Source organism: Silene latifolia, chromosome X (genome assembly GCF_048544455.1).
Source record: "Silene latifolia isolate original U9 population chromosome X, ASM4854445v1, whole genome shotgun sequence".
In the NCBI taxonomy this organism is placed as follows: domain Eukaryota; kingdom Viridiplantae; phylum Streptophyta; class Magnoliopsida; order Caryophyllales; family Caryophyllaceae; genus Silene; species Silene latifolia.
Genome location: NC_133537.1, coordinates 55,160,499 through 55,166,387, shown reverse-complemented (window position 1 = coordinate 55,166,387; position 5,889 = coordinate 55,160,499).

Sequence of the window (5,889 nt, the reverse complement as noted above, 5' to 3'; positions counted from 1 at the left end):
GTCATATTCATATTCTTACACAAGATGATAGTTTTCGTATGATTTCTCAGGTTTAGCAAAAGTTTATATTGTTTAGCAAATTGTGTGATATTATTTTGCAGAATATCTGATATTGTTCAGCAGAATGTGTGATATTGTTTTACATAATACATAATATTGTTTTACTGCATGCTTCAGTATAAATTACATGACAAGTTCCAGTCTAAATGACAGGTTTCACATAATTCGTGTCAAAGTAGGGGATAGTTGTAGAATTTATTCGTAAAGCTGTATCTCCGTACAAAGTTAAGAGATTAACTACTCCTTTTACTCGTGGTTATCTCAATGAATCAAATTCAGATCGTTACTTTATGGAGTATTACTCAAATATTATGCTAAGTTCAAGATCTTTCCTCCACAAATGTGAAAATGGAAATGAGTTATTAATGTTGTTGGTATGTAGTTTCTTTTAATGTCACGTATATTGTCGTGGTTATTTACTATGCATTTGATGTGCAGAGGACCTAATTGCGGAGAAGATGCTGAAGATCATGGATATCAGATCGAAATAAGGCCACTATGATACAAGACCGCTGCAACTCTTAAGAATAGAGGTAGAGGTAGAAGAAGTAATTAGAACGACAACTAGATATGTTGGACAAAAAATTGTAATTGGAAGTACATGGATGTAATGCTGGTAGAACTTATTTCATTCGTTACTCATTTATTTCTGGTGTGGTTGAATATTGTATCTTGAGATTACAAAGGTAGTTATAGCTAAACAATTTCTTTTGGCTCTGATATAATTATTGGTAAAGTGTGATATTGTTTCAAATATCATGTGATATTTTACATTAATGGTTGAGATATTGTTTCTCTTATAATAAAAGTGGATAGGGATTTAAAAATCCTTTTTACTTCAATATTGTTTGTATATAGTGTGATATTGCCTTACATTCAGTGTGATATTATTGCTAATGACTTGTGGTATATTATTTACCTGGTTGTGATATTGTTTCACAGTAGCATAAAATTTAAGACTCCTTTTAAAAAAACGTTTAACGGTGATATTATTTTGTATACATAATGATATTATTTATAAGTACATGTGATATTGTATAACGATATTACACAAGGGGTATTGTCTAAAATTAAGCGTAATGTAACGATATTGTTTTAGAAGAACGGTGATAATATTTCAAATGAAGTGTGATATTGTTTACAATAACGTGTGATAATGTAAAATACAAAAGGCAAATCCTGGTAACACTATATATTATTGATTCTGAGGTTTTATGATATTGTTAACCAAAAATGGAAAAATAATACAAAATTGTTGCCATTTGGAATTACATCTAAGTATAAAAAAAAATTGTATATGTGAGTAAAATGAGTAAATAAAGACAATTTATCTAAGTTGATGATGTAATATAGACTTTCTCAGCATGTACAGAAACTCTTAATCAACATCCGCAAGTGAAAAAATCTGCAAAAAAAATAAAAAAACAAAGAACAAAAACATAATGTCAGTAGTTATCAAAACTGTGATATTATTTATAAGGATTTGTGGTATTTTATTTTAATGGTTTTGATATTCTTTCACAATATCATAAAATTGGGGAATCATTCAAAGCACTTGTGAAATAGTGATATTATTTTGTATAAGGTGTGATATTGTTTCTAATAACGTGTGATATTGTTTCTAATAACGCGTGATATTGTTCAAGTAAGAGTCGTCAAATACATTTTCAGTTTCAGGACCAACTCAACACTGCAATGCTTCAACGGAGAACTGTGGATTAATTGCAGCAGCAACAGTAGTAGCAACGGTGGATTTAGCTTGTCCAATGTTCCAGTCACGAAACAAAAACTGCCTACTATGATTGCTTTTCTCTATTACATCATCATCAGTACTGTTAGCTTCCCCTCGATACCACAAGAAACTCCCACTAAATCTAAATTCTTCAAGAATTCACATCCAAGAGCATCAAACCCTACAATAAATACTTTAGCATCTTCACGTTTATTATGAAGTTTTGATCCAAACATTGATATCTGAGCATCATATCGACTATTACTTGGCACACGCTCGCAAGGTTCTTGTGGTTCAGAAGAAATAGATTCAAGTGAATTAAAATTGAAGAACTACAAGCAGAAAACAACTAATAAAGGTCGAGGTTAAAAGAACCTGAATAGAAGCGCGGACAAGAAAAAAGTAACAAATAACGGTAAGTGGAACAATACCAACCTGGAAAAGAGGCTGAAAGTTCCCTGAGCAAGCCTTGACAACTTCTTAGCCGACAAAATCGTCAAACGTAGCAGCCATATGGTTCAAAATTGCCCTGGCCCCAAAAGCTATGTGACGCAGAATTTTGGGGTTAATATCTTCAAGCTTGCCATCCGCAACACTCTCGTTGATTTTGCTAGCTATAGATATCAGCTTCTGTGCATTTTCCTCCAAACCGGGATTTGGGATAACGTCCTTGCTCATCAACAAACTTGTCCAAATTTTGAAAAGCCAAATGTAGCACAGGGGGGCGAACAAATTTCGAAAAGTCACTCAACAAAAAGTCACCATTATCTCTCTTAACGTATGGCTTAAACCGCTTAACCTTTGGCTGCTTGATTTGTGTGACAATCCCACCCTCACAACTGTTTCTACAACATCGCTAATAAAAAAGAACGAATCTTAACACCCAAATAGTATAAGATAATTTGTAGCCATGTACAATGCTCCAAATCAGCGACATAAATGGAACACAAGGCATATTACTTAGGACATCCCTGCACCATAAACATGAAACCGTCATTTTTAACATCAACATCCCCCATTCCAGTCTCATCTTCATCATCGCTATCATCATCACTTCCCTTCTCTTCATTATCTTGGTTCAATTTTTACCATCAAATCATGGAATAGTTTATCATCCTTTTCACTCACTTGTATCAGTCACATGTATTCAAGACCAAACTTCAGCTTGGTTAACACGAATATAGCCTACAGGAAAAATGAGATTCCTCATTGTCTATGTGAACTGTGAAGTAAACAAACGAAAGGACCACTACAACATTACATTTCATGTTTCAGAACACTTGGATTTAAGTCAGATTCATGTTGATTTACGCTTTGCTTATCGCTTTTCACATGGTTCTCCTATTTACTCTTCTTTCAAGCAGAGTGCCTACCAAAAGACCGACAAGCCACTTCATCATACCTCTTTACCAAATAAAACAATCTTGTCTTAAACAATATTATACCTAATTTTCATAATAAAACAATATTAAACCCTATGTTTCGCGATTAAACCAAAAAAAATCATCTAATAAACAACTACAACTACAATTGATGATAGTAGTTGGTTCAATATGTCGATATTTTCACCAAAAAAGATGTTTAAATTCATTTATCACTAATATATTTAGAAATTTACAGTAAGAACATGAAAGTACCCTAAATAACTCGATAATTAGTTCAATTTTTTTGATTTAATCCTATTAAATTCATCTAATTCAACATACATACAATAATTTTGAACAAAATCAAAATGCATAATCAATTTAATACTACATAAGTTGATAACAAATCGCAGAAATGGATAAAGATGAGAAACAAATGTACCTCAACGATTTTGGAGAGAATTCTGGTAAGATTATTCAATCTAGTGAACGAATACATCTAGAATATTGAAATACAGTTGAAATTGTGTAATACTCCGTATTTTAATACTAAATTGTGAAGATAATTTATGTAATTTAATAATTGATTAAATGACATTTCTAATAACAATTACAAATAAGAGGTTATTAAATAATAAAGGAAGTAAGAAAGTCGGGAATCGGGTTAGCTAATAATTGGACCTTGGGCCATGTGCCATATTTTGTCGACCGAAATTTAGTAGTATAATATGGATGTGGCCGGGAATTAATAATAAATAATATGGAAATAATAATATGGAAAAGTAATAATAATTATATTAATTATCTTAATAATTAAACAAGTAAAAGAGATGTATGGTAATCCTAGTTATGTTAAGACTAGTAATATATGATAATAATAATAATAATAATAATAATAATAATAATAATAATAATAATAATAATAATAATAATAATAATAATAATAATAATAATAATAATAATAATAATAATAATAATAATAATAATAATAATAATAATAATAATAATAATAATAATAATAATAATAATAATAATATAATTTATGATGATAATAATAATAATAATAATAATGGTAAATCCTATAATAATTAGAATAAGGTAATTATAATAGTTTCTTAATTGACCGCGTATTCTCTATAATCCTACGCTATAAATACACAATAATCTGGAAAATAATTTATAAAATAAGAAGGAAGAAATCTAAAGGAAAGAAGAATGGAATTAAGGAAGAGAAAAGCAAAAGGATTAGTTTTTATTCTCGCCTCAAGGTAATATTTCAGACCATCTTATGTATACACTTTAACCTATTATAACTCGATAACTAGACCACCATAGGACTCGAGATTTGGACCTAGGGAAAATTTGGACTGCCGAGATTATGACCTGACCTTATTTGACCGACGTTGACCTTGTTAGGGTGGTTTTTCGGGCGGTTAAAAGTGGCTGGTTAGGGGGTTACAGGTTTTGGTTGCGGGGATTGGGATGCATAATTGAACCCTTATTTGGACCCGTCGTGATCTGGGCTAGGGTTGGTTGTGATGGGGAAGGTGGTCGGTCAAATTGGTGGTGTCGGAATGGTAGCAGGTGGCGGTTTGTGGCGGTGGTGGCAAAAACAGGGAAGGAGGACGTGTCTGGGCAGGCGGTTTTTGGAGGGAGTTTTGGTGGTAGTAGGAGGTCTGGGTTGAGGTGGTTTTGGGTGGCTTTTGTTGAGGGTGGATTGGTGATTTTGGTGGTGGTTGTAGGCGGCAGCATAGGTGGCGGTAGGTGGTGTTTTGGGATGGGTTTTGTGGGTGTGTCAGAGGGGTGTTGTTGGCGTCGAGTGAGTTAGGGCGTGGGTTTATGGGTTGCTGGCGGTGGTTTAGCAGGTGGTAGGTGGTTGTCGGGAAACTCGGTGGTGCAGGCTAGGGTTTAGCAGGTCTGGGTGGTACTGGTGGTGGCTAGGAGTGTCATGGGATGCGAGTTTTGGCGAGGCGTTGATCACGGTTTAAAACCGTGAATGTAAGGTTGTGGGAGTGGTTCACGTGTTACATGGAGGTTTTTGGGTTGTTGGGTTTTACGAGCTAAATGTGTTGGTTATAGGTTTGGGTCTTATTTATTTGAGTCGGGTTTTTATGTTGGGTTTGATTCGGGTTTTTGTATACCGTAATAATAATTAATAATTACAGGTTATGAATAAAATAATATAATTATTAATTAATTTGAGAAATTAATATAAAGGAATAAACAAATGAATAATTAAATTGAATTGAATTATAATTATTTATGATTAGTTGACGGTATTGTTGAGAAGCTTATATTGGATTTCTACTAATTGGATTGCGTAATTGGAGTGCTTGCTTTTCGAGGTAGGATAACTACTCAACTTGTCTTGCTAAATATTTGATAAGAGGAAATGTGAAACTTTGTGGATGATTGCCATTGGAAGAATTGTCGGATGTGAATTATATGTCACGGAATTATATTTTGGTTATTGGTTTATTCATATTGTTTATTGGATACCTCAGATTCGGTCTGAGACGAGTTATGGTTATTGTTAGTATTACATATCTTTGAGTGGATACCTCAGCCTCGTGTTGAGATGGGTTATTGTTATTGTATTATTATTGCTATATATCGTAATTGTTGGATACCTCAGTTTTATACTGGGATGGAAGATATCTCAACTTCGGTTGGGATGATGGATACTTCAACTTCGGTTGGAATGATGGATACCCTGGGCCAGGGATTGGCGGG